Raw genomic sequence first — 25,603 nt, 5'->3', positions numbered from 1 at the left:
AACTCGCTACCCTAATAGAATAATGGCTATAAAATCTATTTATTAACCAACTATTAATCTGTTTAAGCAACCAATGTTGTTGAAGGGATAAATATTGATCACTCCTTTGAATGATGGGAGACTGGAACTCCTAGAGAATGATGGGAGACTGGAAATCATTACCTGAAAGGTTGTTAGGTGCAGAAATTCTCATTGCGTTTTTGAAATACATGGTGGCACAGTGGTGAGCACTGCTGCCTCATAGCACCAGAGACCCGGGTTCAATTCCTGCCTTGGGCAACTGTCTGTGTGGAGTTTGTACATTCTCCCCGCGTCTGCGTGGGTTTCCTCTGGGTGCTCCAGTTTCCTCCCACAGTCCAAAGATGTGCAGGTTAGGTGAATTGGCCATGCTAAATTGCCTGTAGTGTTAGGTGCAGGGGTAAATGTAGGGCAATGGGTCTGAGTGGGTTGCTCTTCAGAGGGTCGGTGTGGACTTGTTGAGCCGAAGATCCTGTTTCCACAGTGTAAGTAATCTTGATATGCACTGACAAGGCTACAGACCAAGAGTTTGAACATAGAAGTGGATTGGAATGACATTTTTTGTCAGCATAATGAGCTGAAAGATCTCCTTCTGTGCCGTTCTCCTTTTTAAATCTTTCTGATGCTGTGAGCATTTCGTTTTAAAAAAAGAGAATCGACATTAAAACACATCCCTGATTTTTCATTAATAGTAAACCTCTCACTGTGAGATCAATGTGTTGAAGAAATAGGTAACTTTGTGTCTTGCAAGATCATCTTTTTTAAAAAAAAAATGTCAATTACACTGCGAGGAACATTGGAACTTGATAAAGGAGTACAAGAAATCAACATGACCTGAAGGAGAGAACAGAGTCTGCTTAGAGAAGGCATATTAGAAAGTGGAGGAGTCATAGGAGTGTGGGAGCATGACAGCAGAAAAACAATGATACAAGGGAATTGGTATTCAAATGCAGCAGAGAGAGCAAGTGAGGTACAAACTTAAATTGAAAGTTTTGCAAAGACTCCACAATCTCTACAGCAAGGCTATAAGTACAATTGTTGGTTTTGGCAATCAAGTTTTCTGCCTGATTCATAGAATCACATTAGCATTCACACTGTTTCAACAGTATTGATATCTAAAAGGTTTTACAACATTAATCTAGGGTTTGAGATTGTCATGCAGGCTGTCGCTCCAAGGTATGGTTTTCTTCCGCAGTTTGATTGGATTAAGAACAACTTTTTTGCAACAAAAGAAAATTAGAAAGGGGTTCAATATTAAGGTCGAACCAATGAGGAAGAAAATTGGTGGCTGAGCCAGAGGCAAAATGCATCACACATTGGTAGTGTTCAGGAGTTGTGAAAAGCCAATTTATAGAAAAAGTGTATTGCTCCTAACTTTAGTCCCTCTTTTGTTTTTGATCAGTTTTGATACAGGAAAAGGGAGGAATGTTTCCTAGTTGCAGGAGGTTCAGTCACCAAAGGACATAATTTACAATAATTGGCAAAAGAACCAGAAGCAGAGATGAGGTGATATTTTTACCCAGTGAGTTGTATTGATTTGAAACGCCAGTGGAAGAAGATTCCAAACGATATCATATATGTAAGGAATGACAAACAGACATTTATATAGTGTCTTTCAAAATCTCAAGGGCATCCCAAAGTGCTATACAGCCAGTAAAGTACGTTTCGAAGTAAAAGAGAGAAATCGCCTTAAATGCTCAGAACTCCATTCTGGTGAACTGAAACGCTAAACCGCTGAGTATTTCCAGCATTTTCTGCCTTTTACTTCAGATCTCCAGAATTTTGTCCAGACCCTTTAGAAGTGCAGACACGGTTGTAATGTGGAGGATATCCTGGAGAAGGAATAAACTGTAGTGCTGTGGAGAAAGAGGAATGGAAATAATTGGATGGCTCTTTCAAGGATGGGTTGAACGATAATCTTCAGTGCTGTTTGGTTCTGTGATTCGCCGACAGAGGCGAAACTGCAGCTGGGGCTTTGGCACTCTGGAACCAGCCAGTAGAGGGTGTACTTTTCACTCCTGTGTTGGTGGCGAGGATTCTCTTCCTTAAGCATTCTGTGGCAACTGAATGAAAACCGGGAACTTAGTTGTGAGGGGGAATCATTGCAAAGTGAGTTTTCGACCTGGAAAGGAGAAAGCATTCTGGAGCTGTGAAACAGGACTCTCAGCAAGGAGCGTGCTGAAACTCCCCCAGGTTTCAAAATGTGACCTATTTTAAAGGCAAAGGTATTTTAAAAATAAATAGGTACAGCTCAAATGACATTGCAAAATTTGTGTTGTACTCACTGATTATAAATCTCGGCATCCTCTCTTTCCCGGGTCTACATCTGGACAAGGGACTGTGGGAGGGGTGGATCTTGCTGGTTAAATACAAACAGGAATGTAACTTGTTACAAATCAGGATTTATCGCTTGCGGGAAGAGGTGAGAAAGATGTAAATTGTATTACATTGCTGAAACTGGAACGATGCTGACGGGTAATGAAGGGCTATTGCTACAATTCTTTTAGGGGAGCGAGGGAGAGACAGAAACCTCCACCACCATCTCAATGGTCTTACATTCCCTGGGGGAACCGAATAAGGAGCTGCAAAATAAATAAATAAACTAACAAAACCAACTCCCGTCCTGGTGAAGATGCCTAACAACAACAACCTTGCTCAGGCATATTTTTGTTGCTGTTCACGCATTATAGCACTGCGGGATTTCTGGGCTCTTTCTGTGCACCGGCGTGGGGACATTGGACCAAACAATAGCTGTGCAGGGGGAGGGAGCGGGGGCGCGCAGAGGCTGCAAGGCGCGTCCCCGCGCTCCGCCAAACGGGCAGATCGGGGGAGAGAGAAAGAGAGAGGAGTGGAGCTGCTTCTGCTGCAGCAGCAGCCCCGGACCCTGGGAGAAGCCAAACACATTCACACCTGTAACACAGAGAGGCAGCACTGCAGGTAAATAAACTGCAGCGAAGGGAGGGGGAATGGAGAGAGGAAGGGGACAATGAACTACAGGCGAGCGGTAGAGAAACAAGGCGAGAAAAAAATGTACGTAAAAAGAAGAAAGATGCTGAGTGTATTTGTGTCTTTTTTGTCACGTCAGTGGAGATGTGTTATGCTGTTTGAATGCCTTGTTGGTCCAAGGCTAAGGTTCGAATTCTTCTGGCAGGTGCATTGAGCAAAGATGTGCTTTCTTTTTCTTAAAAACTTATGTTAGGAAAGGTCCAGTTCTTGTGACCACAGCTGGACATGGACTCTTGTGAATACTGATATCTGATTAAGAGGCAATGCCAGATGCGTCAGGTTTTTAAAGGTGAAATTGTTTTTGGAATGAATTAGTTAGTGGAAGTCTTATAATCGATTTACACGAACGTTGAAGGAGTGGTAGGGACCTAGCCATCCAATGTTGCTAGTGAGTAATGTGCCTCTTTTTAGAGCAGAGAAATAATGCTAGCATTATTTTTAATTCTCAGTAGTATTAGCCAAATGTTTCTTTCTGGCATTACAAACTTTGTTTCATTACAAAATAGACCTGCCTTGCCGAGTTTTACTGTTCAGGCCACGGTTGAAAAGGACCCTGTCTGAATTTGTTTTGGTCATATGCGTGTACATTTTGATAAAATGTTTGTGTAAATTGTGTCAATTTTGCTCAAAACTGTTGCTGTTAAAGTGTAACTGAAAATTAATGTCTAATCAAGGAAAATATTTTTTAAATCTGTATCAGTGTAGTTTTGTTTTTAAACACTCCTTTCCAACTTCTGAAGCTTCCATAGTTCTTTCTAATTGGCCAGAAGGTTTATGGGTGGTGATTTCATCCCTTATTCTGGTGAAATTAGCTTTTATTTTCTATATGACTACTTTCTAATCACCCTGGTCAGAGTTGTTATTACACCCCTCCTGGAGCAGGTGGGATTTGAACCTTGGCTTCTTGTCTCAAAGGTAGGGATACTACCAGTGCACCACAGGAGCCTTTGTGTTAGCTATGGTTAAAGAATAGATTAAGTGATTCAATCTTTAAAGGCAACAATTAATCAATTTCCTTCAATGAGGTTAGACTTAACTTAAACAGTTCTTAACTATGTATTTGTAAAGCAATCCTTGGAAGCATGTGTAATCTAAAATTGAGCTTTTAATTTTCCTTTAAATGTCACTTTAAAATGAATTGTTACTGCATAATTGAGTGTTTTTTAAAGCAATTTTCTTTTTCTGTACTTTGACAAGGCAGGCCTACTAATCTTATCAATAGAGGTGTGTAAATGTTATGAAACAATCCTGGAGGTGACTTCCAAATTCTCATTCCCTACTCCTTGCAGAGTTTGCCAAGTTAGTAAAGATACATCATCGTCCTCTCCTGTCCAGCAAGACAGCTTCTGTTTTGCAAATTGTACCGATAATCCCACTGTTGCATTTCAGGCAGGAATGGATGTGGAAATCCATAGCTGTTTATAAAATAGCCAAGTCTGTCAATAGTGCTGCTTTTTTTTTTAAAAGTTCAAGCCCCACATAGTTGAATGTCGTCGGCTTCTGTTGACATACAGAATTACTTGGCCACGATAAAAGGAGCTGTGTGCTGTGGCTAACTTAGTTTATATTAATAAATTCTGTTTCATAATTCATTTTTTTAAAGTATTGCACAACAATAATAATTTCAGTTATCTTTTGCCATTGAAAAGTCATCAGATGGTTTATGAAATGTAGGGAACTGTTCTCCAAAGGTAGCAACGTCATTGCTCCCTCAACAAAACAATCACTTGGATTTTAATATGGTTAAAAATCCTATGATGCTTTACAGAAATGTTATCAGGCAAAATTTAGTATTGAGATACAGTATGAAATATTAGGAAAAGTGGCAAAAACCAAATAACTAATTTTTAAGGAGCCTCTTTGCAGAAAAAGAGGGGGATAGAGAATGGGAGAGCAAGTTAGTTTATTCCATGTAGGATACATAATGCTCATGTGAATGTCATCTAGGTGAGTGAGAGCACAGAAATGGTGGTTGACTTAAAATCAAGGATGGCCAAGAGGCTAGAATTGGAAGAGTGCAGAGATATCAGATTTTGTAGGGCTGAAAGAGGTTGCACCTATAGGGATAGATGAAGGTAGAGAAATTTGAAAATAGGCCAGTGCAAGTTAGAGGTGAATTTTTGCTAACAGTTGGCTGGGTAATTGATTGGAAAAACAAAACCAGATACTTCAGAATGTTGCCCTGAAGTGATCCATTAACAGGTAGTTTGTGTAGTAGTACTGTGAAACAAGCAGGTGATAGTGAGGGCAGGGAAGTTATTGAAGGTCATCTTCACAGATATGGAATAGATATTATCTAACAAAGTACATAATTTGGGCTGGTGGTAAATATAGGTTAATGTTCACGTGCTAAGCCTGTTGTTTTGTCTTCTCACCCTGTCACCTTGAGGGAGACTTGTAGCAAGTTGAAGTCAGAGGTAGCCTATAGGCAAATTGTAAAATTGCTTACATTGGTTTAAGCATCTTTCCCTGAATATGATACAGCAGCTGAATAATTTACAGATTTCTAATATATATATATATTTTGATACTTATACTTGAATTGTAAGCTGTTTATTACAATTTGTTTATCAACTGAACTTATAACCTAACATACATCATCTGGTACCTGATACCTGCATAGATCCGGCTGAACAACAAATTTAAACAAATAACCACAAGGTTATGTGTATGTAATAATCAGATTTGACTATATATTTAAATAACACTTTTAATAGTTCAGGGAAAATCACATGGTCTTTTAACTCCTTCGGTGCTGGAGAGGAATTGCACTTTGATTATTTGAACCTCTTTTGTCAATTTGGTTTACGTTCTAAAAGTAAATAAATTTGTAGTACTGTGCAATTATGTAACATCATGGATGTAGCTAAATTCTTATGAGAAGTGGAGGAGACTGGAGACATTACAATGGAAAGTGCAGGGGGTTGGGGAGTCCAGTTTCTGATGTCAGTTGTGAATGTTTCTGAAGGTTAGCATTTTATTCAGGCCTATATTGGATGTGCACCCTGATTTGTGTTTTAAATTGTGCTGGTATCTGTTTTTCTTCTGGATTCAGATCAATGGTTAGGAAGAAATATATGGATTGCTCAAACTGACATTTCCCGTGTTTAATTTTATTACTGGATGACATTCACATGAGCATTACGTCTCCTACATGGAATAAACTAACTTGCAAACTAATAGTCCCAGTTGTGCCATTAAAGGCTAACATAGTTGGATCTATATTTTGCTTTAGTTCCAATTTAATATACTGAATTACTTTTAAATTGAGTTAATAGAAACATAAGTGGTTGCCTGTTGCTTAAATTACCTCCCATGGAAGTTCTTGGACTAAGTATAAAGAGTTAGCTGCTGTGAAAGTGTAGTGGAAAGTTAAAACTAAGATATTGGCCAACCGTTTACTTCAAATTGTTTGACAGCTAATGAAAACAGATTAGAGTCTCTGGCCTTTCAGAACCCTCTCTGTGGAATATGACTGGATCATGTCTTTCATGACTTGAAAGCAAAAGTAAGATTAATGTTTTCTCCCCTTGCCTCCCCCCATTCTAGCACAAAGGTTTCCTTTAATATGGGGAATCATCAGCACCTGACATTTCAGGTTACTTTATAAACCAACATTAATAATGCACACTCCTTGTTGAGGTTTTGCATTCTGTTTTTTTTAGTATTTTAGAATTGGTTTATCAAGTTGCTAAAAATTCACAGGAACATTTATTTGTGTGTTCTGCCTGTGGGATTTTGCATGTTTCCCCTGAAAAGGGGATTTTAGAAGGGATAAAATAAATTAATCATGAAAGTAAGTGATGGTTTTGAGAACAACAGCTTGCATTTATATAGCATCTTTTAAGGTTATGAAAGCTCTGGTGACCTTTTATTTAGATAAATAGGTGAGTGGAACGGGGTGTGGAGAAACCCTGAATGTTCTAGCTGACCATTTGTTTCGTATTGTACAGTACCAAGTGTGTATATTTTATTCTGTGCCATTGCTGTAGAATATTTGAAGTGTTGGGTCTCAGCACACTCAAGTTGCCAGGCAACAGTATGTGTGCAATGTTTTGTTTCACTCTCAGTGGGGATATCAGCTGACTCTAATCGGTTGGGGTGAGGAGTGTGGGGTCCCTCACCGTCATGCAGGTTAACTGTGGGATTCCAAACACACACAGGATATCTTGCAAGGTGTATGTATCTTCTTGCTTTCTGCAAGAAATAAACGGCAAAGTCATTAGCAAGGGCACCACTATTCAAAATGACTTATAGTGCTTGAAAGTCCAAAACAGAACACACAGATTTGACATGTAGAACATGATTATTATACAATAGTATATTTCATGACCTCAGGATGTCCCAAAGCACTTTGCACCCAAGTCCGAAGTGTTGTCTCTGTTGAAAAGTGTGAATGTGCTGCAAATTCACATGTACAGCAACTATGTAATGACCAGATAATCTGGTTGGGGATTACATACTGGCCAGGAAACAGCCCCTAGTGCCATGACATGCTTTTTATATCAATCTGAGAGGGTCTTAGCTTAACGTTTCTTCTGAAAGGAAGCTCTGCTGTGCTCAGAGGCATCATGAACACTGAGATGCTGCCTGGTGCTTGATGGCAGTCTTATGGTATGCATTGGGATGTTATTAAATATGCGAGGTTGTTGCATTTCTACTGCAGAGTTCCAGTGTCTGAGTAAGGTAGAATCCACCCAGTCTGTCACTTGCTGGAGCAAATAACATCTGGATTATGTGAATTGTAAAATTGTTAAATTTGATTTAAATTGTTAACTACTTGCGAGTTAGTGGTAAAATGAGTCATTCTCTTCGTGTACTAATGAAGTATTCCTAAGAACATGAATATACCTAGTTGAGAGTATCAGTTGCTACTTTAAAAAGCCTTACATCATAGGTGCATGCAGACAGATGATGTGCCATACAAACAGCTGATATGATGGAGATAGACTTTGCTCATGTGATTTGCAAAAATTCAAATTATGTTGAAGTTTGCATGTGACCATTTACGTAACAGCAGCGCACCCTTTTATTGGCATTTAATTTGCTCAATTTATCTGCAACGAAGAAGGACATAATTTGATTCTGCACGTAAATTAATTTGAGAACCAAACCATTTCTTGTGCATGGATAAATTAGGGAAATGAGACATAATGAAAGACAAAAATGTACCCATCCAAGTATTTCCACAGTACAGCACATAGCGTTGCTGTTTTAAAATTAAACCTCCTTCCTCCTCCAACTGTACTTTGGATTGAATGTTAAAAGAGCTTATTTGGCTGTATAATTAAGGGTCATAATTGGGAATTGCATTGTTTGTCATATTGTCACATGATACCATTTAGTTTCAACTAGACACCTGAAATTCCTTCAACCTAGTATAGTTTGCAAATGGCAAGAGGATTCTGTGGTGCAGTGGTAGTATCCCTATCACTAAACCAGGAGACCTGGGTTGAAATCCCACCTGTTCCAGAAATGCTCAATAACATTCCTGAGCAGGTCGGTAAGAGAGAGGAAAAGAAATTACAGATGAGTGTTCACAGCTTTCAGAATTTTGTGAAGGGAGGAAAAAAAGAGATTTCTTGAAGAAAAGACTTGCATGTAAATCTTTTTTTAACAACCTTGGGGCATTCTATGTTGCTGGACAGCTACTGGAGCTTTTTGTAAGAGTAGTCATTATTGAAATGGAGAAAATGTGGCTGCTAACTTGTGCAAAGCAAGCTCACGCAAACAATGTAATCAGCTTGTGTTTTGAATGATAAATATTGGACAGGATGCTGGAGAGAATTCCCTTTCTCATGGGATTTTCAATCTCCAAAAGGCCAGACAACTTTGGTTTAATTCTCATCAGAAAATGACACTTCTGACTGTACAGCTCTCCTTCAGTACTCTGTCTCACTGCAGACATTGATCTTAGATTCCTCTGGGACTTGAACACTCAACCTTATGAATCTTGGCTTCACTACAGGGAAAATTTGCATTGTTTCAAGTAGCTCAGGTGGTGAGGGAAGTTAGATTGTGCGAAATGTTTTCATCTGTCATTGAAATTTGTTACAAGTGGCTGTTCGGCTTGTACATACGGACAGCCAAGTCTCTGGCCCATCCAAACTTGGTTGGTTTAGCTCAGTTTGGTGGACACTTGGTTTGCGAAGCAGTGTGATGCCAACAGCATGGGTTTAATTCCCAACACCAGCTGAGGCTACCATGAAGGACTGTCCTTCTCGACCTCTCCCCACGTCTGAGGTATGGTGGCCGCCTGGTTAATCAACACTCTGTGATGAGGGAGCAGCCCTATGGTGTGGTAAGACTCTGGTGACCCTCAGAGTCTTATGATATGCATCACTGTGCATTTTACCCATCTTGAAAAGTCAGTCATGCCCTAGATAAGGCAAAAATAACCTTCTTTAAAAAATGAAGTCCTTTCTCATTTGCAAATGGAGAACTTTATTTTTGCTGGGGAAAATGGTTAAATCAACTTTTATTAAATAATGCATCCCTTTATGGTTTGTTTTAGGGTTATGTTTAGTGAGGATTATTTCTCAATTTCTCAATTTTTGTTCGTTTGCAACTGACTGCTATAATTTTCCCTTCACTGTGAGCTGTTGTGTTTTCACAACATTTCAAAATGCAATAACAAATTTGTCATTTAAATCTCACCAGGTTTAATAGATGTGGACTGAGTTCTTGAATTTTTTTCTTGTTCTGCTGAACCTAATGTTTTGGTAAAATCATTAAATGAATCACAGAATGGTTCCAACGTCAAAGGTCACCATTTGAACCCATCGTCTCTCTGTAAGAGCAACTCACTAGTCCCACTCCCCTTTCCCTTCCAGTTACAATGCAAACGTTTTCTCTTCAAGTGTTTCTTTCTGAATGCCAAGATTGAATTAGCCCCTGCTGTTTTTTTTTTAGGCAGAGCATTCCAGACCAGAACCATTGGCTATGTTTAATAGTTTTTTCCTCATGTCATCATTCATTTGTTTGTTGTTTTACCTTCAAGTGACATCCTCCAGTTCTTAAACCAAGAGGAGAGAGACTTAAAGACACAAGAGGCAAAAGCTTTTTCACAGAGAGTGGTTCATGTGTGGAATGAACTTAAGGAACTGGTGCATGTGGGCACAATTGCAATGTTTAAAAGACATTTGGATAAGTACATGAATAGGAAAGGTTTGGAGGGATATGGGCCAGGAACAGGCAGTGGGACTAGTTTAGTTTGGCTTTGTGTTTGGCATGGACTGGTTGGACTGAAGGGTCTGCTTCCATGCTGTATGACTCTGTGACTTAACCCTTCTGCAAAATGGGAACAATTTCTCCTTTTCTACTCTGTTCAGAATGTGACTAATTTCAGACACCTTTATCAAATCTTCTTTCAAGCTTGGGTCCATCCACATATCAGAACTCCCTCATTCCTGTAACTATTATTATAATTTCTTTCTGCTCTCTCCCTAAAACCTCCATATCCTTTCTAATGTACAATGTCCAGAATTGGGGACACAACTTTAGTTGTAAGGTGGAAATTTTTGATTACATTCTTTCTCTTTAAAGTTAGTCAGTTCTAATTCCCTCCAATTCCAGTAATTGCCCCTTTTCAGTATCATAGAACTTTCAGAGCACAATGTTATAGCGCAGAGAGGCCATTTGGCCCATTGAGTCTGAACTGATCCCCCAAGGAATATCTCACCTGCCCTCGCCCTATTCCTGTAACACCACATTTACCATTGCTAGGCCACCTCGTCTACATGTACCTGGGCACTATGGAATAATTTAGCATGGTCAATCCACCTTATCTGCACATCTTTGGACTGTGGGAGGAAACCAGAGCACCTGGTGGAAACCCACACAGACATGGGGAGAACGTGCAAAGCCTACACAGAGGTCCCTCTCACTACGAGGCAGCGATGCTAACCACTGTGCAAGAGTTTCATCTTCTTCAGCTGAAGTATCTACTTCTGTTTTCTTTCCTGTGCCTGAGATAAGTTGACTGTACTGTAAGTTCTTCAAAAATTAGAAAGAAAAATTCTGTGGGATAATTGTTCATCGCACAAACATTTTAATGAAAGTTCACCAGTCCAAAAAGCCTTACTAATGCTCCAGTGGCTGGTGTCTATTTCTTGTGTCATTATTCCTTCTCCCGACCAATTATTTTAGCAAGTCAGGTATGTAGTGGAAGCTTTAGTTTTCTGTTCCGATCACCATTTTTAACACGATGTAATAAACCTCCTCATGTGCATGTAAGAGACCTCTGACTCTAGTCTGAAGAACATTTGGGAACTCCTGATATTTATCCCTCCACCAACATCACAGAAACAACCACATTTAGTCGTTATCATACTGCTATTTGTGGGAGCTTGCTGTTTGCAAGTTAAGTATTATATTTCCTCCATTACAACAGTGGCTACATATACTTCACTGGCAGAAAATCTTTGCAGTATTTTCATAGTTTGTTGAAGGCGCTGGCGCAGTGCAGGTCTCTCAGATCCATAAGGAGTGCAGAAAAATCCAACTTCAAAATATTATAATTACAATATCAAGTCCAAGTGCTTAGTTGATCTTTATTTCTCTTCCTCTGTTCGTTTCACAGAAACAGTGCTGGACTAAACTTTTTTTTTTAATTAGGAGACAGTGAGGTCTGCAGATGCTGGAGATCAGAGTTGAGTGTGTGTTGCTGGAAAAGCAAAGCAGGTCAGGCAGCATCCGAGGAGCAGAAAAATCGACATTTCGGGCCGGACCCCTTCATCAGGAATCTTGATGAATTCCTGATGAAGGGCTCTGGCCTGAAACGTCAATTTTCCTGCTTCTCGGATGCTGCCTAACCTGCTGTGCTTTTCCAGCAACACATACTCAACATTAAACTCTCTTTTGCCCATTGTTTGAAATTAGTTCATGTTGGTAGTGGTAATAGATAAGCAGTGCTGAATGTGAAATTGAGGTTTATGTAGATCAAATTGCACCAAGCATTTACATTACAAATTCTGCGAAAGCTATCAAATGCTGCTCCATTAATAGATATTAGTTAAATGGCCTCAAAAATGTTGATTGCAGTTTAATTTTCAAAAATATTTTTTGCATTTTTAAAAAAAATTACACCAAACAGACTTGTTTATGAAAAATGGGAGCTTCCTGTTACCCAGGAAACCTGGTATTAGTTTCCATGGAGAGTCATGTTTTTAAAAAAAATTTTTTCTTGGCTATGATGCAAAACTGCAATCGTCATCTAATTAGGATGAAAACACAGTTTAGTAAGTGGCCATTATAATACAAATTTGATATCACATCGAGATAGAGGAGTTTAAAGCAAACTGAGGATTAGTTCTGCTTATTTTAATATATGTAAGTTTGACACATGCAGTGCCTCAGATTTGAACATTCATCTCTATTCATTCCTGTGAGAAGGGACCATGAAAAATATTATAGGATGATGAAAAACAATGTTTCTTTCATTTTCTTTGATCCCTTCTCGTCCTTTATCCTTTTAAAAGGGGATTGGAGAGGGTGTGTGGTGGATTAATGGATGCTTCTTGAGTATCTGTCAAAAAGCCCCTGGCTCTGGGAAGGTGCAATTGGACAATTTGACCAATAGCAGGATTATGATAGAACAGGTAATGAAAGCTCCAGAAATACATTCACTTGGAGTTGATAACCATAAATACACATTTTTCAGCTGTTGTATAATATGCTGGCAATGTTGTTTTTATTGAGTTGGCTGGAAACGTCTATAGCAATTAATCTTTTTTGTACATGTAATCTTGCATAAAATAAAGTCTTATTCGACTTTTGCTTTACAGTTTGACAGAAAGGAAGTGATTTTTGGTTTTTGCAAATCCTTCAGTTGTTTGGAATGATGAAGGGGCTTTGATATGGTGCTGTGGTAGTGATCCAACCCCTGGACCAGGAAGCTCAGGTTCAAGTCCCACCTTCTCCAGGGGTGTGTAATAACCTCTCTCAACAGGTCGATTTAATTTTTTTTAAAAAAAGTTAGTCTTTTTAAAAATGAAGAATCAACTTTCAACAACATGAGTGGGGGCAGGGATTTGGTCACTAGAAGAGCTGGGTTTAAGATAATTGAGAAAAATGCCAGACAAGACATGAAATGTTTTTAATGGAGTGAGTTGTTATCATCTGGAATGCGCTGTCAGAAAGGGTGTTAAGCAGATTTTTAGTAATAACTTTCAAATGATAAATTGATGCGTACTTCAAAAAGAGCAGTTTTCAGGGCTGTATGAAAAAAGCAAGGTAGTGGAGTTAATTGGAAAGCTCATTCAAAGAGAGTCAGTGGGATACTGGTAAATTCACTGGACAAAAATCCAGCATCCCAGGTTAGTGTTCTGGGTACATGGGTTTGAATCATGCTGTAACAGATGGTGAAATTTGAATACAGTACAAATCTGGAATATAAAGCTAGAGGTGACCATGCAGTAGTTGTTGATTGTCATAAAAATCCACTTTTTTTTAAACTAATGTCCTTCAGGAAAGAAAATCATTCTTGCATGTGACTTCAACCCTCCCCCACGCTCCACCCCAAAACTATCTGGTTAACTCTGATCTGGTCTCTGGGAAATAAATGCTGGTTTCACCCACAGTGCCCACATCCCATCAATAAAATATTTTAAAAAGGCACAGTGTGCTGAATAGCTACTTTCTGTGCTATACGATTTTCCCTGACACCCAGAGATAAATCATGCCCTTTGTACAGTACAGTTGATGCAATGATAATTTGCTTATTTTATAACCTCTTTAGCGGAGCAAAACAACCCGCGGCAGTTCAGAGAATTATCAGGCAAAGTATGAAACCGGGCCACGTGAGAGATTGGGGCAGATGACAAACAGCTTGGTCAAAGAAGTGGAGTTTCTAGGATATTTTAAAGGAGTAAGGAGACTTGGAACATGGAGGAGTTCAGGGATGGAATTCCACAGCTCGGGGTCTAACCAGAGAAAGGAAGTACCACCAATGGGGGGACAACTGAAATCAGATCAGCACAGAAAAAAAAGCATTGGAGAAATGAGAATATCGGTGGCTTCTGTTGCTGGAAACAATTGCAGAGATTGGGAGGAATGAAGATTATGGACGGTTTTGTAAACAAGAGTGATATTAAAAGATAGATGCTGCTTAACTGTAATAAATGCTAGTACAAAATCAAGGAAGTTTTGTTGAACCTTTTTATATAAAACACTGGTTAGGCCTCTTCTGGAATATTTATGTCCAGTTCTGAGCAGCACATTTCAGAAAATGTGAAGACATTAAGAAAGGATACAGATAAGATTTACGAATGTGGTTCCAAGAATGAGGAAGCTCTGTTATGTGATAGTTTGGAAGGGGTCCAGCTATTCTACTTAGAAGTTTGGGAAGCCATTCTCAAAAGTAGTACCTGTAATCGTGAGCATGGCCAGAGAATATGGAGAGACTGTTTCCGTTGCTGGAACAGTGAAGAGAGCATCCATTTAAGTGATTGACAAAAGTGGCAATGACAACATGCAGAGAATCTTTCTTGCATCGTTCGTGCCTAGGATCTGGAATGGACTGTGTGGTACAGGCAGAATCAATTGTCGTTTTCAAAACACAATCTGATAATTACCTGAGGGGTGGGAAAAATACAAGTGAAAATTGCTGGCCCACAGGGAAAAGGTGATGGATGGGAAATGTATGCCCAAGTACATATGGGCTGAATGGCCTCCATCAGAGCTGTGAACATTCTGTGATTCTATAATCCCCCCACACAGAATTGGGTTCCAAACTAATGTTACCAACACAAATGTCCTACAGGCCACTTATTTACCTCCTGTGACTCCATCTGTTTGGTACTTGTATGGATGCAGATTGGGAGAAAGTGAGGACTGCAGATGCTGGAGATCAGAGCTTAAAAATGTGTTGCTGGAAAAGCGCTGCAGGTCAGGCAACATCAAAGGAGCAGGAGAATCGACGTTTTGGGCATAAGCCCTTCTTCAGGAATGAGGAGGGTGTGCCAAGCAGGCCTGAAACGTCGATTCTCCTGCTCCTTTGATGCTGCCTGGATGCAGATTGGATCTAATTTGCATATTTTGCCCATGTCTCTTTCTTTAGAACTGCTGATGCATCCTCTAATTCAGGGAAAAGAAAAGGTACTTCTTCCTTTTATTTCCTTGAAACAATGGGTCCTGTTTGCAATGAACATAATTGATGACATAAATGAGCATAATTAATACAAATTAGGATGTTAACTGAAAGCCACAGAGATAATAGCTAAGGAAAATTAAATGTGAGAGAAATTAGCAAGAGAGGGTTTGGAAATGGCCTGCTTCACCAGCTTCCCTCACTAACCTCACTGCACAATAAGAATTAATTGCTGTCTGATTAGATTCAGAGATATGTTGCACCATCATTGTGTATGAGCTGTAGTATTAAAGTTGTTGGTAAACAAATATTGATCTCATCCTGAAATGTCATCACCTCTCACTAAAATGGTCAGCCTTTGCTTGTGGAAAGTAGACAGACAGGAGGCTGGAAGAACACAGCAAGCCAGGCAGCATCAGGAGGTGGAGAAGGGTTGAAGGAGGATCACACCCGAAAGGTTGACTTCTCCACCACCTGCCTGGCCTGCCAGTCGACTTTGGATTCCAGCATCTGCAGTTTTTTTTTTGTCTCTAACCTTGCTTGTGGAAAGACAGATACTTTGGACTCTTTCAGCCATCCTTCCAATAAAATCTGAATTCTCATAGGAGACTGAGATAATCTAATGATTTTAAATAAATGATGGTTGAGATGTCATGAAGCTGTCTTTATATATAATAATAAGGGTGGCTGATTGTAGTTTGGATTTGTTGGCGCACCTCTGACTTTGCTGCTATTTCACAGCATCTGCACAAAGCAGTGCAAATACTTGGGCAGTTGGAAAAAAAAGTATTGCTTGGGGCAGCAGGGAGCCTTGTAGAAGAACTCGTGTATTGAGTTGAGCTGCATGAGCCCGTGCAAAGCCCAGTTTTGAGCCTGAGTTTGGCTGATCATATGTGGCTAAAGACACCAATGTGCATCTTGTTGTTCTGTCAGTGGAGGGTTAGAAAATCAGGAGTTGCATTTATTAAAATTCATTGGTGTAGGAGTCCTTATTGTTTGGATAGGAGAAAATGTATTTACAATCTCCATTCTTCACTGGATACCTTAATGGCATATCTGTGACCGTATCTGTATATAGACAATTGATGATATTAGTACCTTTTTTTCCAAGATGGATTTTGTAAACATCAAATGTAAAACATGCAGCTCAATTATATGGCCATAAATTGTCGGACTAATCTTTCCCATCTTGTTTGAAGGCTATTATTTGTTCATAGCATTGGCACCATTTTGTGTCTATAGTTGAACCAAGACCTATTGATGTAAAATTCTTATGCTTGTGTTTATCTCCCTCTACAGTCTCCCTTTCTCCATCTCTGACCAGTGTTGGAGCTCTCTCCTGGATTTGCTGTTCAGCTGGCCTCAATCTTGTGCCTGTGTCCTCCCAGCCTGATTGTTTGGAATTCCTTTCTCAATCACTGCTACACATCCATCTTCTCCTTTTTAAGAACAAGTTTCAGTTACTCCTCCTAATATCTGCTTTGGCTCAAGAATCCAACTTTTGTCTCCATTTAAGGTGCTACATCAAAGGGAATACACAAATGGCTGTTCACTTTATCGTTTTTCAAATGAATCACAGCTGGTGACTGTTTCAGGACATTAAATTACTCTTGAGGTGGATGAAGACTGCTTCATTCATTTGACCATATAAGTTTACTATAGGATGCATAAAAACCCATGATAGAAATTGAGCAAAAAGAGGCAACATATTTTGATGGAAAGCAATACCAAAAAGAGGGAGAATGCAAAGACATGGGGAGAAATTTTTAAACACAGGAAGACAAAGGAACTACAAACTTGAAGATATTCTTAAAAATTGCTATATTCTTCAGAAACGTAATTGTCTGGGAACAGGAGCATAGAGTCGTAGAGGAGTACAGCATGGAAACAGACCCTTTGGTCTAACTCGTCCATGCGCACCAGATATCCCAACCTAATCTAGTCCCACCTAGCAGCACCTGGCCCATATCCCTCCAAATCCTTCCTATTCATATACCCATCCAAATGCTTTTTAATTGCTGTAATTATACCAGCTGCCACCACTTCCTCTGACAGCTCATTCCACACACGTACCACCCTCTACATGAAAATGTTGCCCCTTAGGTCCCTTTTATATCTTTCCCCTTGTCCTAAAACTATGCCCTCCCCCACCCCAGGGAAAAGACTTTGTCTGTTTATCCTATCCATGCCCCTCATGATTTTATAAACCTCTATAAGGTCACCACTCAGCTCCTGATGCTCCAAGGAAAACAGCCCTAGCCTGTTCAGCCTCTCCCAACAGCTCCCTCCTTCAATATCCTTTTAAATCTTTTCTGAACCCTTTCAAGTTTCACAACATCCTTCCAATAGGAAGGAGACCAGAATTGCGCACACTATTCCAAAAATGGCCTATACAATGTCCTGTACAGCCGCAACACGACCTCCCAATTCCTGTACTCACTACTCTAACTGATAAAGGAAAGCATACCAAATGCCTCCTTCACTATCCTATCTACCTACTTTCAAGGAACTATGAACCTGCACTCCAAGGTCTCTTTGTTCAGCAACACTCCCTAGGATCTTACCATTAAGTGTATAAGTCCTGCTGAGATTTGCTTTCCCAGAACTCAGCACCTCGCATTTATCTAAATTTAAACTCCATCTGCCACTCAGCCCATTGGCCCATCTGATCAAGATTCCGTTGCAATACTTTGCTGTCCACTACACCTCCAATTTTGGTGTCATCTGCAAACTTACTAACTATACCTCCTATGTTCACATCTAAATCATTTATATAAATGACAGAAAGTAGTGGACCCAGCACCAATCCTTGTGGCATGCCACTGGTCACAGGCCTCCAGTTTGCAAAGCAACCCTCCACCACCACCCTTTGTCCTCTATCTTTGAGCTAGTTCTCTCTGTATTCCATGAGGTCTAACCTTGCTAACCAGTTGCCACACACTTTACTGAAGTTCATATAGATCCCTTCCACTGCTCTGCCCTCATCAATCCTCTTTGCTTCTTCAAGAAACTCAACCAAATTCGTTAGCTTTGTGCATGGGAAATCCTATCTATGTTGACTATTCCTAATCAGTCCTTGCCTTTCCAAATACATGTACATCCTGTCCCTCAGGACTCCCTCCAGCAACTTGCCATCATTGATGTCAGGCTCACCAATCTATAGTTCCCTGGCTTGTCCTTACCACCTTTAAATAGTGGCATTATGTTAGCCAACCTCTAGTCTTCCGTCACCTCACCTGTGACTATCGATGATACAAATATCAGCAAGGGGCCCAGCAATCACTTTCCCTAGCTTCCCACAGAGGTCTGGGGTACACCTGATCAGGTCCTGGGGATTTATCCACTTTTATGTGTTTCAAGACATCCAGCACTTCCTCCTGTGTAATATGGACATTTTTCAAGGATAAAATCACAGGCAGCATGGCAGAAGTAGGAAATAATTATTATCCTTTACTATTTTACTTAGAAAATTTGTGGATATAAAGTGGGGAGGGGGAGGAGGGTGGGTGTGCAAACTAAAAAAATGAGATTCCCATTTAAAATAAAGAGAAGTAATATTAAATAAACTGACCAATCTCAAACAAGATTAAACTTCTGATTTGAATAGACTACATCTGCATATTTTAAAAATAAATCGAGGGAAGAGACAGCAGAGGTACTCCTTTGTTCAAAAGATTTATTTCCGATTAGAATACTTAGCTGGGAGCTTTTGACAGGCACTGACTCAATGGGCCAAAGAGCCTTTTTCACAGCTTTAAACCTCTAAGACTCGGACGATTGGTGCATGGCTGATGTTATGTCTTTTCTAGAACATGCCTAGAATTCTTGGTAAGTCAATTTAACACTGTTTAAAAACATAATAGAACCCTTACTAAAGGAGAAAATAAAATGAAAACAATCCACGTTGTAATATTCATCAGAATGGATTTCAAAAAGGATGACAAAATTAATTGACTTACTCCGTAAAGAAATAGGAGTAGGCCTTTCAGCCCCTTGAGCCTGCTTTGCCATTCACCCCCCCGCCCAATGTGAGGAGGTTTATCCTTTCGTTTATACTGTCAAACCTGTTAGGAATGCTATGTGTTTCAAAGAGATCACATTTCATTTTTCTAAACTCTAGTGAGTAGAGTCCCAACCTGTTTAGCCTTTACTCATAAGACAATCCTTTCATATCAGGGATCATCCTAATGAAGCTTCCCTGAACTGCCTCCAATAAAATGATAATTTCCTTAAATAAGTGGAACAAAACTGCTCCCAGCACTCGAGATGTAACAGTAAGTCTTCCCTACTCCAACCCCTTGAAATAAGAGCCAATATTCCATTAGCCTCCCTGATTACCTGCTGCCCGTGTAGCTTTGTGTTTTATGCACAAGTACCCTTCTGCATTTTTTCTCCTTTTAAATAATATTGTATTCTTTTGTTCTTCCTTCCAAAATGAGCAACTTTGCATTTTCCCACATTGGACCCCATTTGACAACTTTTTGCCCATTTAATCTATCAATACCTCTCCTGTAAGCTATTTCTATCCCTCTCACCACCTGCCTTTCCAAATACTTTTGTCTGCAAAATTGGCTATGATATATTCACTTTCTTCTTCCAAGTTATTAATGTATATTGTAAACAGTTGCATTCCCAACACTGATCCCTGTGGAACCTCACGGGTCACCAACCTGAAAAATAATCCTTTCTTCCCACTCAGTTTCCTGCCCATTAACCAATTCTCTGTCCATGCCAATGTACTACCTCCAATACTGTATGCTGTTATCTTGGACTGAAACTTTTGTTAGGTACCTTGTGAAATGTCTTCTAGAAGTCCAAATACAACACATCTACTAGATCCCTTCTATTCACTCTGGTTGAGACTTCCTTGGAAGAACGGTTCACCAATCACAATTTTTCTTTCACAAAGCCATCGTGCCTTTCTATTTTTGATTTTTCCAAATATTTTGCTGTTACTTCCTTAATTGATTCCAGCATTTTTCCAACAACAGACTTGGGTTATTCAGCATTCAGTTACCTGTTTCATGCCTCCCTCACTGTGCATAGGAGTGTCACATTGGCAATTTTCCATAATCCAACAGTCTTTGGAAAATTACAACCAATGCATCCGGTATCTCTACAGTTACTTCTTTTATGATCCTAGGAAGCAAACCAACAGGGCCAGGAGACTTGTCTGCCTTTAGTCACATTGGTTTGTCAAAATTGCGTTTCTAGTGAAGGTGATAGGACTTAATTAATTCCCCATATTCTTTACCAGTAATGATGTGCTCCCAGTATCTTTCAGCATAAATACTGATGTAAAATATTTAACGCTGCCATTTCCTTGTTCCCCACATCCATCTCCCCAGATTTGTTTTGTAAGGGCCTATGTTCGCTTTGACCTCTCTTCCTTTTTATATATTTAAAGAAGTTGTTATTGTCAGTTTTTATGTACCTTACTAGTTTGCCCTTGGAGTTTATTTTCTGTGTTTATAATGTTTTTAGTCCTTTGCTGGATTCTGAATTTATCCCAATCTTCAGGGCTATCGCTGGTTTGGGCCTCCTTCCATGGATTTTCTTTAAACTTTTAACTTCCTTGATTAGTCATGGTAGATTTATCCCCCTCTCAATCTTTCTTCCTTACTGGGATGTAATTTCTTTTACTGAAAGTTGTGAAATACTTCCGTAAACATCTGTTACTGCTTGCTTACCATCAATCCTGCTAATCTATCCAAAACAAAAATAGAAGTTACTGGAAAAGCTCAGCAGGTTTGGCAGCAGCTGTGAAGGGAAATCAAAATTAACGTTTCGGGTCCTGTGACCCTTCCAGAGCAGTTCTGAGGAAGGATTATCGGATTTGAAGCGTTAACTTTGATTTTTCTCCACAGATGCTGCCAAATCTGCTGAGCTTTTCCAGCAACTTCTGTTTTAGTTTCTGATTTTACAGCATCCACAGTACTTTCGGTTTTCATCTGCTAATCTACCCAGCCGTTTCACTTTCTGATTTTATCGTCATTTCATTATGATTCTCCAAATTAAACGCAATTGTTTCTGACGCAAGTTTCTCACTCATGAACTGAATATTAGATTCTACCATGTTCTTTCCATAGGATCTTTTTACTTGGAGTCCATTTAGTAAACTTTCCTCATTACACATTATCAGATCCAAGAAAGCTAGTGTCCTGGTTGGCTCTGTGACACATTGCTCTAGGAAACTATCTCTAATGCAATCTATGAATGCATTGACATAGCTACCTAATCAATGTTATTATTTCATAAGATGTAGGAGCAGAATTAGGACATCAAGTCTGCCCCCCAATTCGATCATGGCTGATATGCTCCTCACCCCCCATTTTCCTGCCTTCTCTCCATATCCCTTCAACTCATTACAATTAAAAATCTGTCCAACTCCTCCTCAAATTTACTCAGCATCCACTGCACTTTTGTTGTAGTGAATTCCACAGATTTACACCTCTCTAAGAGACGTAGTTTCTCCTCAATTCTGCTTTTAAAAATGCTATCCCTTATCCTAAGACAATGACTTCTTGCCCTATAGTGCCCCTCAATGGAAAGCATCCGCTCCACATCTATTTTATCCACACCCTTTATCATCAAGAAAACCTTAATTTGTTCTCCCCTCATTCTCCTAAACAGTTCCTAAACTGTTCAATCTTTCTTCATACAACAAACTCCTCATCTCTGGGATCAATCTAGTGAACCTCCTTTGAACTGTCTCCAATGCCACTACATCCTTCAACAAATAAGGGGACCAAAACTGTGCACAATAACCTAGTCTCACCAATGCCTTGTATAGTTGCAACAATTCTTCCTTACCTTTTATGTTCTACTCATTTAGCTATAAAAGCCAACATTCCATTCACTTGCTTTATTATCTGCTGTACCTGCATGCTAGTTTTATGTAACTCATGAACAAGTAGACCTCGATCCCTCTGTACCAGGGCACCCCAAAGTGTCTCCCCATTAAGATCATAGATCGGCTTCCCACTTTTTTTCTACCTAAATGCATGACCTCTCACTTATCCACATTAAACTCGATCTGCCACATTTTGGCCCACCCTCCTAATCTATTTATATCCATTTGTAAGGTTCTTATTTCTTCATTGTCATTTACCATCCTGCCTATTTTTGTTTTGTCTGCAAATTTGGCTATAGCGCTTTCTATCCAAGGTGTTAATGTAGATTGTAAATATCTGGGGTCCAAAGATGGAACCCTGTGGCACCCCACTAGTTACATTTTGCCATCCAGGAAAAAAAAAGTTATCCCGACACTCTCTTCTGTCTATCAGCCAGCCAGCCATCCAGGCTAATAAATTACCCTTAATCCCATATGATCCAACCTTGCGAATTAACCTTTTGAGCGGCACCTTATCAAAAGCCTTCCAGAAGTCCAGATAAATTACATCTACAATACCCCCATTATCCATTTTGCTTGTTACTACTTTGAAGAGCTCTCGCAAGTTAGTCAAGTATGATTTGCCCTTCATAAATCCATGCTGACTCTGGATAGCGTTTTGGCTTTCAAAATGTCCTGATTTTGCTTCCTTGCTAATTGATTCTAACACTTGGCCAACACCAGATGTTAAACTAACTGATCTGTAACATCTCACATTTTGCATCCCTCCCTTTTTGAATAAGGGTGTTATATTAGCTATTTTCCAATCCACTGGAACCTTTTCCTGTGTCCAGGGATTTTTGGAATATCATAACTAATGGATCTACTCTCTCCGCTGCCACTTCCTTAATACTCTAGAATGTAGGCCATCAGGCCCAGAAGACTTATCTGTCCTCAATCCTAATAGCTTGCTTAGAACAATCAACATTGATAGGGGGAAAAAAAGTTCTACCTTATCTATTGCCTCTGACTTGCCCATTCTGACAGGATTCAACTATTGTCCTCCACTGTGAAAAGTGAGGCAAAGTATTGACATAGCATCTGTGTTCCCCACTGTTAACACTCTGGTTAATTTTCCAAAGGATCAACATTCACATTAGCGTCTCTCTTTCTCTTAAAACCTATAGAAGCTTTTGCTCTCTTTGATATTTTGTGCTAGCTTTCTTTCACAATTTACCTTGGCTGTTTTTATTAAAGTCAGCATAATTATTTCTCTAATCTTCTTACATGCTCCTCTTATTTGTTGATTTACAGTTTTTCCAACAATTCCTGTACACTATTTCTACTAATTCCTTCCTTCCCTTGCTGTTCTTTTTTAAACCTCTACCCAAATAGACAGTACATCATCTAAGCTTCGATTATCTGTCTCAACTATCCTCACTTCCTTTCTGATTATTGGTGCTACCACAGTGTTTTCCACCCTTCCTGTCTCTGTGAAAGGTCACATATCCCTGAATGTTAAGTTCCCAGTTTTGATGTCACGGGGGAAATTGAATAAAAAGGTATTGCAGTAGATCCTATAAGGCCTTCAGTAAGTTAATAGATTAATGAATAAGGTCAAAACATGTGATGTCTAGGCAAAACAGGTCTATGTGCATGCCAAACAGTGTAGTATCATGTGACAGATGAGGATAAGTGATTCTTTAACCAACAGATCAGATCCAAGCTCTGCAGTCCTGCCACATAGTTGTGAATGGCGATGGACATTAATCTACTCTGAGGAGGCAGCTTCACAAGTATCCCCATCCTCAATGATGAGGGTGCCCAGGCACATCAGTGCAAAATATAAGGTGAAGCATTTGCAGCAATCTTCAGCCAAAAGTGCGAAATGGATGATCCATCTTGGCCTCCTTCAGAGGTCCCCAGCAGCTCAGTTGATATCAAGAAATGGTTGGAGGCTGTGGGCCCTGATGACATTTAGGCAATAGTACTGATGACTTGTGTGCCAGAACTTGCTGTACCCTATACTAGGTTATTCCAGTGCAGTTACAACACTGGGACCTATCAATGATTTGGAAAATTGCACAGATATGTGCCTGTACACACAAAGCAGGATAAACCCAACCCAGCCAATTTCATCCTCTGAGTCCACTCTCAATCATCCAGTAAAGTGATGGAAGGTGTTGTCATTGCTGCTATTGAGCAGCACCTGCTCAGCAATAACCTGCTGATTAATGCCCAGATCGGATTGCACCAGGGCTACTCAGTTCCTGCCCTTATCGCAAACATGGACCTTAGTTCAAACATGGACCAAAATACTGCATTCTCAAGGTGGGGTGAGAGTGACTGCCCTTGACATCAAGGCCATATTTGACTCCGTGTGATCTCAAGGAACCATTATAAAATTGGGAGGGATAGGGTGTTGGGCAAACTCTGCTAGTTGGTGTCATAAGTGGCACCAAGGTAAACGGTTGTGGTTGGAGGTTTGTCATCTCAGCCACAGAAACTCTGCACAAGTTCCTCAAGGGGGTGTCCTAGAACCAGTCATCTTCAGCTACTTCATTAGTGACCCATCCTCCAGGAGGTCAGAAGTGGAGATTTTCACTGATTGCAGGTGTTCAGCACCACCAATAACAACTCAGATACTGAAGCAGTCTGTCTTCAAATCAGCAAGACCTGGGCAATATACAGACTTGGGCTGACAAGTGGCAAGTAACAATCACACCACAAGTGCCAAGCAATGACCATTGCCCCCTTAACATTCATTGGCTGCCACCATCACCAAATTCCCCCACTAATAACATCCTGAGGGTGGGGGAGGTGACCATTGACTAGAAACTGAACTGGACTAGCCATTTCAATACAATGACTACAAAAGCAGATCAGTGGCTATGACTCCTACTAAAATTCATTCACCATCTGACCTCACCATCCACAAAGCTGAAGTTAGGACTGAAATGGAATACAGTACTTCCCACTTGCCTGGATAAATGCACCTCTGACAGCAATCAAGAAGATTGACATTATCCAGCACAAAGCAGCCTTCTAATTGCACCCTATCCAAGAAGTTCAGTCCCTCCACCACTGATACACAGTAGCAGCAGTATAAATGATCTACAAAATGCACTGCAGAAATTTGCCAAGGCTCTTTAGACAGCACCTTCCAATCCATGATCACTACACTGGTGTGTTGTTTCCCTGGGGCCAGGATCAAGGATGTCTGAGAGAGGGTGCAGAATGTTCTCACAGGGGAGGGGGCCAGCAGGAAGTCATTCCCCACATTGGAACCAATGATATAGGAAGTGAAAAGGATGACATTCTGAAGGGAGATTACAGAGTTAGGCAGAAATTTAAAAAGGAGGTCCTCAAGGGTAGTAATATCTGGATTACTTCCAGTACTACGAGTTAGTGAGGGCAGGAATAGGAGGAGAGAGCAGATGAATGCATGGATGAGGAGCTGGTATATGGGAGAAGGATTCACATTTTTGGATCATTGGAATCTCTTTTGGGGTAGATGTGACCTGTACAAGAAGGACGGATTGCACCTAAATTGGAAGGGGACCAATATACTGGCAGGGAAATTTGCTAGAACTGCTTGGGAGGATTTAAACTAGTAAGGTGGGGGAGTGGGGCCCAGGGAGATAGTGAGGAAAGAGATC

General features: G+C 40.0%; 1 protein-coding gene and 1 long non-coding RNA gene across 5 annotated transcripts in view; one reads left to right on the top strand and one right to left on the bottom strand.

Annotated features, from left to right (window-relative positions):
- Window positions 1-1,871: 1,871 nt before the first annotated feature.
- On the bottom strand, window positions 1,872-2,720 carry LOC122563282. The gene is made up of 2 exons (XR_006315552.1): window positions 2,304-2,720; window positions 1,872-2,140 (listed from the first exon to the last, which is right to left on the bottom strand). It is a non-coding gene; the product is annotated as an uncharacterized LOC122563282 (long non-coding RNA).
- LOC122563264 (phosphatidylinositol 4-phosphate 5-kinase type-1 beta-like) overlaps window positions 2,134-25,603 on the top strand; it is a 159,054-nt gene continuing 135,584 nt past the window's right edge. Inside the window, exon 1 of one of the 4 annotated variants that reach the window (XM_043716929.1) lies at window positions 2,134-2,243. The gene's annotated coding sequence lies outside the window, so the exon portion shown is untranslated. Of the gene's footprint in view, window positions 2,244-2,862; window positions 2,956-2,991; window positions 3,049-25,603 lie in introns of those variants that run through there. The other 3 variants (XM_043716910.1, XM_043716969.1, XM_043716950.1) reach the window with 3 other exon arrangements.

The sequence above is a fragment of the Chiloscyllium plagiosum genome, chromosome 2 (assembly GCF_004010195.1).
Source record: "Chiloscyllium plagiosum isolate BGI_BamShark_2017 chromosome 2, ASM401019v2, whole genome shotgun sequence".
Classification (NCBI taxonomy): domain Eukaryota; kingdom Metazoa; phylum Chordata; class Chondrichthyes; order Orectolobiformes; family Hemiscylliidae; genus Chiloscyllium; species Chiloscyllium plagiosum.
The sequence above is the reverse complement of the archived record's forward strand: the minus strand, read 5'-3'. Positions and strand labels throughout refer to the sequence as shown.